Raw genomic sequence first — 14292 nt, 5'->3', positions numbered from 1 at the left:
GAGGGTGGTAAGCACAGTGAAAGTGTTGCCAAATAGTGCAGATTTGTCAAAATTTCTGACCAGCAAAATGGGTTCCTGTGTCACTGTAAAGTTCAAGAGCAATTCCCCAGGTAAAGATAGCCTTTTCCAAAATGACTTTAACCATAGAAGAGGCAGTAGCCTGTCTACACAGGAAGGCTTCAGTCCAATGTGAGAACATACAGACTATGACTAACACGTATTTATATCCATGAGATGGAGAAAGTTGTGTGAAATCCATTTGCCAGACCTTGAGTGGTCCATTCGGCAGTTTAAAATGTCTGGGGGCAGTACAGACAGGCTTCCCTGGGTTGTACTTTGGACAAGCTGGACAAATGATGTAGGCACTTTCTGCACTCTTGTTAATGTTTCCCCATCAATATTGATTCATGCAGGCTATTATTTTGTCAGGTGACCAATAGTTTAATGCATGTATGGTGGTGAGGAGTGGGAGTTTTAGAGTCTCTAGTAGGACTGGGTTGTTATTTGGTCTAAACCAGAGCTCTCTCTTTTTGTCAAACCAACAATTGTTGAATTTCCAATCCTAGCACAATATTTGCCATTGTCACCTTTTAAATAAGAACCGTCAATGAACCATGAGAAATCAGTGTTACCCAAAGGTGATCTACCCTGTAGATCATCCCAAGGAGTCTGGAGGTGATCTGTCAGTATTAAGCAGTCATGAGGGACTTCATTGGTGACAGAGAAGAGTAGCAGAGTAATGTTATTATAAAAGTTATGTGAGGAGCAGATAACAAAAGGACTTCATAGGAGGTGAGGCAGTTGACAGAGAAATGTTTTGTGTGATTGAGAATTCAGGAGAGCTACTACTGCATGAAGTGCAAAAATAATGACTTTCACAGTGGTCTTAACCAGAAGGGCAGTGACTGTAATGGCACAGGCAAGAGGGGTAGCCCTGTGTCACAGGGTCCAGTTGCTGGCTATAATACCCTATGGGTTGATGGTGGTCCCATGTTTTGGGGTGAGTTCCCCAAGGACACTCCCTTCCTTATCACATACAAAAAGGTAAAAGAGATCTGATAATTGGGATGCCCAAGAGCAGGTGGGTTCATCAAACTCTCCTTTAAAGTCTTGAAAGCTATGTTGTCCAGTTCTTCCCGTAAAATTGGGTCTGGATGTTATTTTTAGTAAAACATACAGAGATCTGGCCTTGAGAGAAATTTATAATTTAATTTCAGCAGTAACAACTAGCCTGAGAATACTTCTCAGCTTAGTTTTGGGTTTGGGAAACTTAGGACCCCATGAAGTCTCTCTGGATCTAGGTGTAGCTCTTGTTCTAATATCATAGGCCCTAAATATTTAACTGGGTTTGGGCAAACTGAAATCGTTCTTTTGTGACCTTATAACACTTTAATGCTAAAAGCTTTAGCAATTGGATGCTGTCTTCAAAGTAGAATCTCTAGGGAACTTTACATCACCCACATCAGCCTTCAGAATTTGCAAGAATAAGAAGGACTCTCAGTAAAACCCTGAGGCATTATAGTCCAAGTGAATTGTTTTTATTCTCAAGTGAAGGCAAAAAGGTATTGGCTAGCTTTATCAACTAGAACACTAAAGAATGCACTGCAAAAACCAGTTACAGTAGAGAATTTGCTTCCAGTGGGAATGGATTTTAGTGGTGTATGAGGGTTAGGAACAACAGGGTGTAGAGGGATAACAATGTTGCTTATTGCTCAGGGTCTTGGACAAACCTCCACCCTTGGCCCTTAGGTTTTCTCACTGGTAAAACAGAAGTATTAAGGGACTGGCCAAGGGGCCTTGAGCCTTGTAATCTTCTATTAGGGGCTTGATGCCTTGAAGGGCTTCTTTACTTATAGAGTGTTGATTAATTCTGGGGAGAGGTTTTGAGGGATCTGTATGAATCTTGATGGGAGGTGCCTTGTGAATTTTGCCACTATCAGTTGGAGATTTTGCCCATAAGGAGGATGGGAGCTGATTCAATAGGGACAAATGATCAGTGTTTCCAGAATCAAATCTAGTACAGTCAGAGATGCAAGGGTCATTTAATTCACCTAGTTGATTACATTGATGACTACTGTCAAATTCTAGAATGATTTCCCCCTTTTAGGAGAAAGAAATTCTGGCATGATATTTCTCTAAGAAGTTTCAGCCTAATAAACTGGAAGGGACAGAGGAACTAAAGAGAAAAGGATGTGTTTCACTAAAGAGCCTAAACAAAAGGGAGTAGGTTCAGAGACAGGAACCTCTTGAGGTTCATTAACGATCCCCACTATTTGAGCTGTTTTAGTACTATTCTGAGGAAGGGGCTGTTTTATAGTAGTAGGGTTGAGAACTGAGTGTTTTTCTGGTGTCAACTAGGACTGAAAGAGATTCATCACCAATCCAGAGAAACGTTTCTCCAAGCCAATTAAGAGGGAGAACTGGAAAGGGCCTCTGTAGTTCTTGGAGCTCCATCATTGAGAATTGGGAGAACGCTGGGAAGGCTGGTTAGAGGGCTGTAGACACCTAGTGCACTTAAATTTGTAACAATTTCTTTTTCAGTGTCTTGAATAATAACTAGGAGTGTTCTGGTTTCACTTAGGAGCCTTCATTTGCGGGAGTTGAAGATTAAGAATTTTGGCAGTCTTCCTTCTGGGTGATTCATTTAGAGTGAGAAAGCTTGTTTGCCAGATTGACTAAATCTGGAGTGGAATGGGACAAGTTTCTAATTCCATCCTGGTCCTTCTTACTAGAAGTGAAAGGTCACAGTTCAGCCCATTAGTAAACATAAAGTTAAAAACTACCTGGTGGAATCAATATCTGAAGGAAGATGAGAGTTTTCTTTAAAAACACTCTGAAATCAATTGCAGTAGTCATGAAAAAGGTCATCAAATTTTTGTGTGCAAGCCTGAATTTTGTAACAAGCAACAGACTTTGGAAAAGGCCTAGGAATTACTTGAAGATGTCGCCTAGTGATTGCCAGAGGCTGTCATACAATAAATTAGTTAGTGGGCTGGTCTCCTGGTTGTAAACATGGAGACATTTCAGGGTTTTTCCCAATTAGCAGTTTTCATACAACACTGAGCCTGGCCTTTACTGACAAGCATATGAACTAGCTGATATAAGTCAGAGAAACCAGGTGATAAGTTTGAATGACTATATTAAATTCCTCAGCAAATCTGTGTGGATCTTCAGCTACTTTGGAAAAGTTCTTGTCTATGGCTCACAGCTTTTGTCCAAGCACTGTAAGAAATTAAGGGTTTAGTCTGTGGACCCTTAGAAGGCTTGATTTTAAAGAAATAGTTTCTGATGAGTTCAGAGGAAAAAGGAGTGAGGAGAGTTACAAAGAAAAGAAGTTTGTCAAGAGAAATTGTATGGGTGACTTGAGGGTATAGAGGAGGTAGAGGGAGCATAGAAGGAAAGGAGGAAAATGGCACCGGAGGTAAAGTCTGACCATGAGAAGCTTAGGGAGAGAGAAAAAATGGTGCCAGAGGCAGAGCCTGAGACAAAGAAACAAGGAGGAGAGAGCCTGAGGCTTTGGGAACCATTTTATGTTACTTTAAACCTTTGTTTGCTTCAGTTAATCTTAAAATTTAATTTTGCAGAGAGACAATTTTAGACTCCTCATCATGCATGGAAGCCTCAAAATCCCAGTCAAAATAGGCATACCATTCAGTTCCAGAAATTTTTGAGCAATTGTAGTACTAGGTTTTAAGGAAATTAAGTTTGGGGATTTCAAAAGTTTCCCATAATGGCCATTGGTATTCTGCATTGCCTTTGGTCAGATCAGTCCATTTAATTAGAAATGTACCTGAGAAAGGACAATGGTTTATAAAGGTAAAACTGGCTAAAATTCCTGTATGTGGGGGGGGGATGTCTTCAAAATACATAGATAACTAGGGTTCCATTTCTCAGCGGTTTTTCTCTAGAGTAAAAGAACAATTCTCAAACAGTTTTAACGGGTTACAGCAAAAAAACAGCTCAATTCAAACAGCTTGCAAGCTAATACTAGCCAGTTCTACAGTGATAGCTTGGTCCAGGAGGAGCCAGGCCAAAGGCTTTTTCAGCCAGTTTATAGAGAACAGCCCCTATTCCAAAGGAGTGGACCAAAAGCTTTCCTATGACTTCCCCGGCATGTGCCACAGCCTGAGCCAAATGACCATTCCAGCCCTGCTTGCTTCATGACTTAGCTGCACACTGGGACAAGGGCTTCTGTGGCCAAGGAGAGAGCTGGGCTGTGAGACACAGAGATGGCTCAGACCCAAAATGCTGTCTGAGTGGGGCAGGGGCAGCCATTACGGTGCTTTCACAGGCAGCCCATCAGAAGCAGTCCCAATCTCTGCAGCCAGATGAACACACCCCATGCCCCAACCCATGCTGAGCACCTGCACTGGCCCCACCTGCACTGTGTCATGGCTCCACACCAAGGCAATGGCAGCAGAGGCCAAAGGGAGATCTCAGCTATGAGGAACAACGGAGGTTCAGACCCGAAGCAGTGCCTGAGCAGGGCGGGGACAGCCATTTCTGGTGCTTACAGGGGCAGTATATTGGAAGCAGTCTGGGCCTCTGACCCCAGCTGGACTGCTGCTGGCCATGCCCTGACCCACACCGAGTGCTCATTGCCAGCTCCCTTTGTCCCAGCACTGCTCCCCTCTGGGGCAAGGGTGCCAGTGCTCAGTGAGGGGACAAAACACACTTAAAAGGAACAGAGCAGCATGGACCCAAACCTCAGGGCTTCGGCTCCAGCAACTTGAGACCTATCCGCACCCCCTATATGGTGGTGACAGCCAATGAGCAGAGAAGCCCTGGTTCACACTTGGCTCTGGCCCCAGCACCTCCATCTCCAGCCCTACCTCCTACCAAGGTGATAACTGCCAGTACACTCTGAGGAAAGGCATGACTTGTATTCATGTCTGGTCCAGTTCTCCCACCAAAGCACTGGACATACCTAGACTATACAGAGATGCTCCTACACAAGGACACTACTTCAAGACCACAGTAGATAGCTATTTCACCTAATTTCATAGAGACAGAGAAAGTTAAGCAAAATTAGAAGACAGGAAAATTTTTTTGAAACAGCAAAAGGAAACCCTAGAATAATTAATGAAACAGAAATAAACAGTTTACCAGATAAAGAGTTCAAAGCATTAGTAATAAGAATGCTAATTGAATTAGGGAAAAGAATAGATGAACACAGCCAGAATTTTAACAAAGAACTAGAAAATATAAAAAAGAATCAGAATACAATAACTGAAATGAGAAACACACTAAAAGGAATAAACAGCAGACTAGGTGATACAGAAAAACACGTAAGTGGTCTGAAAGAAAGAATAATGGAAATTACCTAATCAGAATAGCAAAAAGAAAAACAAATTTTTAAAAATGACAACAGTTCAAGGGATCTCTAGGACAATATCAATATTTCCATTATACGAGTCCCAGAAGGAGAAGAGAGAGAGAGAAGAGGGTCAAAAATGTATGTGATGAAATTCAGCTGAAAATTTCCAAAATGTGAAGAAAGAAAGAGATATCCAGGTCCAGGAAGCACAAAGCGTCCCAAACAAGATGAATCCAGACAGATCCAGAGCAAGACATATCATAATTAAAATGGCAGAATTTAAAGATAAAGAATTCTAAAGCCAGCAAAAGAAAAACAAAGAGTCATGTAGAAAGGAAACCATTATAAGGATATCATCTGATTTTTCTGCAGAAAGTTTGTAGGCCAGAAAGGACTGGCATGATATATTTAAAGCGCTGAAAGGGAAAAACCTGCAAACTAGGATTCTCTACCTAGAAAGAATATAATTTAGAAGAGAAGGAGAGAGAAACAATTTCTCAGACAAGCAAAAACTGAAAGAGTTCATCAATACTAAACCACTGCTAAAAGAAATGTTAAAGGGGTCTTCTCTAAGTGGAAAAGAAAACACTATAACAAGAAGTAATAATCTATAGAAAAGGAAAAATCCCACTAGTAAAGACAAAGAATCAACCATTTAAAGAAGCTAGTATGAAGATTAAAAGACAAAAAAGTAAAATCAACTATGACAATAATAATTAGTAAAGGGAGAAACATAAAGATTTAAAATATGACATCAAAAACAAAATCTTGGGGAAGGGGGTAAAAAGTGCAGATCTTTTAAAATGTGTTTGAACTTAAATGACTACCTGTTTAAAACAAATATAGTTATATGTTAACATATATGAACCCCATGGTAACCACAAATCAAAAACCTACAATAGATACACAAAACGTAGAGAGAAAGGAACACAAGCATACCACTAAAGCAAATCATCAAAACACAAGGGAAGAAATGAAAAGAACAGAGAAGAACTACAGAAACAACTGGAAAACAAGTAACAAAATGGTAATAAGTACATATCTATCAATAATTACTTTAAATGTCAATTGACTAAATGCTCCAAACAAAAAACATTGGGTCAAAGGTGGCTGATTGGATTTAAAAAAAAGACCCATCTATATGCTGCTTACAAAAGACACACTTCAGAGTTAAAAACACACAGACTGAAAGTGAGAGGATGGAAAAAGATATTTTATGCAACAGAAACAACAAGAAAGTGGGGGTAGCAATACTCATATCAGATAAAATAGACTTTAAAACAAAATCTAAAGCAAAAGACAGAGAAGGGCATTATATAATGATAAACAGACCAATATAAAAAGAGGATGTTACACTCACATATGCACCTAATACAGGAGCACCTAAATATATAAAGCAAATATTAATAGACATAAAGGGAGAAATTGACAGTAATAGTAGGGGACTTTGAGGTCTCATTTACATCAGTGGACATAACATCCAAACAAAATCAATAAATGATACAATAGACCAGTTGGACTTAATAGATATCTACAGGAAATTTTATCCCCAAACAGAATACACATTCTTTTCAAGTGCACATGGAATGTTCTCCAGGATAGATGACATATTAGGCCACAAAACAACTCTCCACAAATTTAAGAGGAGAAATATTATATCAAGTGTGTTTTCTCACCACAACAATATGAAACTAGAAATCAATTACAGGAATAAATATGGAGAAAAAAATGTGGAGAATAAACAACATGCTACTAAAAAACCGATGGTCAATGAAGAAATCAAAGAGGAAATCAGAAAATACATCAAGACAAATGAAATTGGAAATTGATCTTTCCAAAGTCTGTGGGAAACTTCTAAGAGGGAAGTTTATAGTGCTACAGACCTACCTCATGCAACAAAAAAAAATCTCAAAAAACCTGAACTCTCATCTAAAGGAAAAAGAACACACAAAGTTCAAAGTCAGCAGAAAGAAGGAAATATTAAAAATCAGAAAGGAAATTAAGAAAATCAAATGCAACAAAAACAACAATAAAAAAGATCAATAAAAACAAGAGCTGGTCTTTTGAAAAGGTAAATAAAGATGATAAACCTTTAACCAGGCTCATCAAGAAGAAAAGAGAGAGGATGCAAATAAACAAAATAAGAAATGAAATTGGAGAAATAACAACCAATACCACAGAGGAACAAAAAAATCATAATAGAATACTACAAACAGTTATATGCCAAAAAATTGTGCAACCTAGAAGAAATGGAAAAATTTCTAGAAACATACAAACTTTCAAGATGGAATCAGGAAGAAATAGGCAATGTGAACAAACTGATCACTAATAGTGAAATTGAATTTGGAATTTAAAAAACTCCCAGCAAACAAAAGTCCAGGACCAGATGGCTTCACAAGGAAATTCTACCAAACATATAGAGTTGATACCTATCCTTCTCAAATTATTCCCAAAAATTGAAGAGAATGCAAGACTCCCACATTCATTCTATAAAGCCACAATTACCCTGATACCAAAACGAGACTAAGATACTACAAGAAAAGAAAATTATAGGCAAATATCTCTGATGAATATACGTGGAAAAATCCTCAACTAAATATTAGCAAACCAAATTTAACATTATATAAAAAGGATCGTACACCATGATCAAGTGTAGTTTATTCCAGGGATGCAAGGATGGTTCAATACTTGCAAATCAGTGTGATACAACACATTAACAAAAGGAAAGATAAAAATCACATAATCATCTCAGTAGATGCAGAGAAAGCATTTGACAGAATTTAGTATCTATTTATAAGAACTCTCAGCAAAGGGAGATATGGAGGAAACATATTAACATAATAAAAGCCATTTATTTAAAAAAACCCACAGCTAGGGGCTTCCGTGGTGGTGCAGTGGTTGAGAATCTGCCTGCTAATGCAGGGGACAAGGGTTCGAGCCCTGGTCTGGGAAGATCCCACATGCCGCAGAGCAACTAGGCCCGTGAGCCACAACTACTGAGCCTGCGCGTCTGGAGCCTGTGCTCCGCAACAAGAGAGGCCACGATAGTGAGAGGCCCGCACACTGCGATGAAGAGTGGCCCCCGCTCGCCGCAACTAGAGAAAACCCTCGCACAGAAATGAAGACCCAACACAGACAAAAATAAATAAATTTAAAAAAAACACACAAAAAAACCCCACAGCTAACATCATACTCAATGGTGAAAAACTGAAAGCCTTTCCTCTAAAATCAGGAACAAGGCAAGTATGTCCACTCTCACCACTTTTATTCAACATAGTACTGGAAGTCTTAGGCACAGAATTCAGATAAGAAAAATAAATAAAATTCATCCAGATTGGAAGGGAAGAAGTAAAACTGACACTATTTGCAGATGATATGATACTGTATATACAAAATCCTAAACTCTCTACCTAAAAACTATTACAACTAATAAATGAATTCAGTAAAGTTGCAGAATACAAGATTAACATAGAGAAATCTATTGCTTTTCTGTACACTAATAATGAATTACCAGAAGGAGAAAGCAAGAAAACAATCTTCTTTAAAATCTCATCAAAAAGTATAAAATACCTAGGAATAAACTTAACCATGGAGGTGAAGGACAGAAAGACCTATACTGTGAAGACTGTAAAACATTCATGAAGGAAATTGAAAATGATACAAACAAATGGAAAGATATCCCATGTTCTTGGATTGGAAGGATTAATACTGCTTAAAATGTCCATACAACCCAAAGCAATCTACAGATTTAATGCAATCCCTATCATATGCCTATGACATTTTTCATAGAACTAGGGCAAATCATCTTAACATATATATGGAGCCACAAAAAAACACATATTGCCAAAGCAAATCTTGAGAAAAAAGAACAAAGCTGGAGGTATCACATGCCCTGACTTCAGACTATACTACAGAGCTATAGTAATCACAACAGCATGATATTAGCAAAAAAAAAAAAAAAAAAAAAAGACAAATAGATCAGTGGAACAGAATAGAGAGCCCAGAAATAAACCCACATAGTTATATTCAATTAATCTACAACAGAGGCAAGAATATACAATGGAGAAAAGACATTCTTTTCAACAAGTGGTGCTGGGAAACTGGACAGCTACGTGTAAAAGAATGAAATTAGAACATTTCTTCATACCATAAACAAAAATAAATTAAAATGGATTAAAGACCTAAATGAAATACCTGAAACCATAAAACTCTTAGATGACAACATAGGCAGAACACACTTTGACGTAAATTGTAGTAATATTTTTTGGATCTGTCTCCTAAGGCAAGGAAATAAAAGCAAAAATAAATGAATGGGATCTAGTTAAACTTAAAAGCTTTTGCACAACAAAGGAGACCATTGACAAAATGACAAGACAACCTACTGAATGGGAGAAAATATTTGCACGTGATAGGACCGATATTGGGATAATACGCAAAATATATAAACTGCTAATACAATCCAATATATTTAAAAACCTGATTAAAAATGGGCAGGAGACCTGAATAGATATTCTTCCAAAGAAGATATACAGATGGCCAACAGGCACATGAAAGAATGCTCAAAATCATTAGTCATCAGAGGAATTAAAATCCAAACCACAATGAGACATCACCTCACACCTGTCAAAATGGCCATCATCAAAAAGTGTACAAATAGCAAATGTTGGTGAGGATATGGAGAAAAGGGAATTCTATTACAGTGTTGGTAGGATTGTAAATTGGTATAGTCACTATGGAAAACAATATGGAGGTTCCATAAAAAACTAAAAATAGAGCTACCATATGACCCAGCAGTTCCACTGCTGGCTATATATCTAAAGAAAATGAAAATACTAATTCAAAAAGGTAAATGCCTCCAATATTCATAGCAATAATATTTACAACAGCCAAGACATGGAAGCAACCTAATTGTGCATGAACAGGTGAATGGATAAAGAAGATGGGGTACATATGTGTATACCCACAGAGGAATACTACTCAACCATAAAAAGAATGGAATTCTGCCATTTGAACAATGTGGATGGACCTAGAGGGTATTATGCTTAGTCAAATAAGTCAGACAGAGAAAGACAGATACTCTATCATTTATATGTGGAATCTGAAAAATAACAAATGCATATAACAAAATAGAAACAGACTCACAGATATAGAGAAGAAACTAGTGGTTGCCAGTGGGGAGCGGCAAGAGAGGGGTAGGGCATTAAGAGATACAAACTACTATGTATAAAACAAACAACAAGGATATATTGTATAGCACAGGGAAATAGAGCCATTATTTTGTAATAACTTTAAATGTAGTATAATCTCTAAAAATATTGAATCACTATGTTATACACCTGAAATTAATATAATATTGTAAATTATACTTCAGTTTAAAAAAAAAAAAAAAAAGGAATGGGCCAAAGGCTGAAACAGTACTGTTTTTGTGAAGCAGCCACTGTTCCCAAAGGAATGGACAGAGCGTTGACAGCTTCAGTGGAAAGAGTCATCTCAAAATCAGACCAAAGTGCCAAACAAGTACTTGTGTACAGAACAAGGTCTTAACCAGAAAGATGAAACCTTAAAATAGATCCTGAATAAACCTAAAGAGTTCCAAATGCAAAAAGAGCATGAGCTCAGATCCAAGAGAAATATGTATCTTCAAACTCCAGGGTCACCAAGGAAAACAGTAAGTGACAATGGGCTCGATTTGTGGGTACTGCACCTATTTGCTAACCAGTCCAAGGTGTCTTTTCTGGTCACCGGCTGGGCCACAAAAATGTTGACCTGAAGTGGACTGCCAGATATTTCTCCAGCAAAGTTGGGTTTACTCAGGATCAGTAGATTTGCAATTCAGGGTGTGCAGTCATGGCAAGCTACATGCAGTTTCCCCACACAGCAGGGAAGGAGCACACTTTTATAGAGGGGAAAGGAAGTTGGGAGGGCTATAGTAAACAAAGAGTCCATGGATTTTCATTGGTTGTATACCTGCCAGAAAAGGAGTCTGTTTTCTTCCTATTGGGTTCTGCTATCTTCACAGGATATGAGAGCGCCCCCTTCTGGTTTCTGGACTCTATTTAATTGAGGTTTCTATTTATTAAATTTTTACACTGTCTTCTGGTAAAACATTTCAGAGAGATGCTGTTGTCTTATTAAAAGGAAGTTCATATTTCTTAACTTTTCAGCATTTCCCATACTATATTCCTCAAACACTAGATTCACAAGATTTTAACAGACATTTCATTTAAAATTTTCCCTGCATCAGGAGGTATGAGGTTAAATTAAGTAGTTCTTTAGTACAGAGACATTCAGGACCTTTGTTATGCTAATCTACTTTGTAAATCTCTGAAACAGGAAAATACTAAGCATTTCTTTGGAATATTTTTGAGAGATGTCTTGCACAATTGTCATTTATTGAAACCATTTGAGAAACATTAGTTCAAAAGTATCAGTAAATTTTTCACTCCAAGGAAGTTGAGGGGAGAAGAGAGAGGAGGATTCTCCAGAGAGATTTCCTCCATCTCTCAGTAAACTAATTGATCAGAATTATTTTCTGAGTTATGTGAACTCTGTGAGCTCAAAAAAAGAAAATCTGTATATAAAATAGTGATCAATTTATATATTTTCAAGGCTATTTAAAAGTATGCATTAAATGTGTACATTATGCAATATGATAAGTATTAGATATTGATCTTTCTACAACTGTAATTGTATGTTCAACCCTAACACTTGTTGAACATACAATTCACAGTGGTGCATAGTTGTTCTAAATTGTAAAGTCTATAAATGCATAAGAGTTCAGACAAAAAGTATAGCAATGTTGGCTGAAATAGATGAGGAAAACATAAAGGAAGGACCAAAATGGTCTGTGAAGGAAAATAATATGGGACATTTCTGGAGTCTTGGCACTTTGGGTTCAGATTATATTGAACAGTGGAATAAGGCATCATTTGTTTCCAAAGTAAGGCTTTGGGTGTCAGTGGGTGGATTTAGTGGGTGCCTCTCCCCCGTGTACGCATTTATATTTAGGAGACTTCTAGGAGAAAAGGCACTCACACCTTGATCGCTGAAATTTAAAGTCATAAAAGCATATAGGATTGACCAGAGTAGAACTGGCTGAGTGAAGCTTGCTGTTCTCAAGCTTGAGTTTCTCAAAAAGAGACTCACCTCAGTAAGGGAAGCTGGACCAGTGAATAATACTTAATGCCAAGGTATAAGTTATCTGAGGAAAGTGACTTTTTAGGACCGTTGTGCACTTAATTCCAGAACCTCTCTGAGCAGCCTTCTGGCACTGAGGGGAAATTTGGAGACTGACAGATTGACATGTTTATGCCATAAGAAGAGCCATCAAAGAACTCTTATACGTGAGGCCATGGAACTTGTTAGTGTAGGACCCCTAAATAGGACTAGTTTAGAGTGGCCTAGTGGACATTGTGTGCGTGTGTGTGCACGAATGCATTCTTGCTTTATCACTACTGTTTCCATTGGGGAATGTTCCTCTTCCATTCAGTGTGGTTCTGAGGGGACCTGTCAATCACATAATGTCACCATCTCCTAGCAACAAGGCTGGGCTCCACATCTGGCCTAGCTCATCAGGATAATCTATCTCCCTAATCAGTGAGTGCGATAGTTCAAGGAGTAGACGTGTGACCTAAGCAGGACCTACCGAAGTCCTTCATGAGATTGGATAGACACTGGGAAAGAGAGAGGCTCTCTTTGTTTTGGTTCATAAACTATGGAGATATTGACCTGAGGCTGACAGCAGCCATTTTTGCTACCTTGTGTAAAAGCTCGCATAAGAAGGACATCATCACATAGAGGCAAGCAGAACCCAGAGATAGAGAACTGAGTGTGACAGCTTTTTCAGAAACCCTGGATCTAAATGTGCTCAATGTCTACCACGTGCTTACACTTCCCAGGTGTATGAGTCAGTACTTCATTCATTTACTTGTTTATTTGATTACTTACTTATATCAGCTTGAATTTGCATTTGGTTTCTTTTGGAGAGAGGTTTTCACTAATGGATAGGCCATCCTTTTTATAAGAAGGAGGAAAGGAATGGATGAGGCTACTGGCTGAAAACATCAGGATCTTGGGGAGCATGGCACTAGGGATTCAGGAAGAGGTGATTGATGTTTAGGTGAGCCACAGACTTGAAGAGTTGCTAGGGCTTCCAGCAAAGTTAGCAGTGACATTTTATGTCCAGTTGCATTACTGGGAGGAACAGCGATCAGTCACTGTCAATGGCACGTGGGCCATAGAAAGAGGTTTAGAAATGGAGTTTGACCTCTAGGAGCTTTATTTGAGGTATTCCTACCTTGGAGTCTGAAGGGTAAGACCAATGACAAATGTTTTATAATTCACTGTAAGCAAATGTTAGAAATTTCTAGAAAACTGTAGTCCTTACAAATACTGGAATTTCTGTAAGCAAGGTTGGTAGAGACTTACAGTTATTATGATTTAAGGTACAGTTAAGTGTAACCTCAAACTAATTATACTGAGAAAGAATTGAGGAGAGGTTATTCCAGAGAGAGGAAAATATTGACAGTTAAACTTTGGCATATTCATAAGCTTTTGAGAAGACCAGGTTGATAAGACAAGGTGAAATTTTGGACCAGGTTGTGAGAAATAAGCCTGACTAATTATAAGAAGGCTGGATTAGGGTGCAGTTTGCCAGAGAAGTTTAAATTGGAGTTAGTATGAAATAGGAGGTAAAAGGAGGGGTCTTATATCAGCAATTAATATGAATTTGGTATCCCCTGTTTAACTTGTTTGCAATATAAATAAAGTCACACTTTTATTTTCCAGTTAGTTGTTTGAGTTTTCAAGTTTCCTTATATAGTGTAACGTCCTCTATTTCCCTTTTAAAGATGTCCCCCTACATTCCCATCCCAATCCCACACTGAATTGTCTGAGAACCAAGGGGCTTATTGCCTACCAAGGAGATTAGTTCTGCTTCCAAATACCAGACAGGAAGAGAGGACTGTGAGGTCAGA

The sequence above is a fragment of the Balaenoptera physalus genome (assembly GCF_965194825.1).
Source record: "Balaenoptera physalus genome assembly, chromosome: 8".
Lineage (NCBI taxonomy): Eukaryota > Metazoa > Chordata > Mammalia > Artiodactyla > Balaenopteridae > Balaenoptera > Balaenoptera physalus.
The sequence above is the reverse complement of the archived record's forward strand: the minus strand, read 5'-3'. Positions refer to the sequence as shown.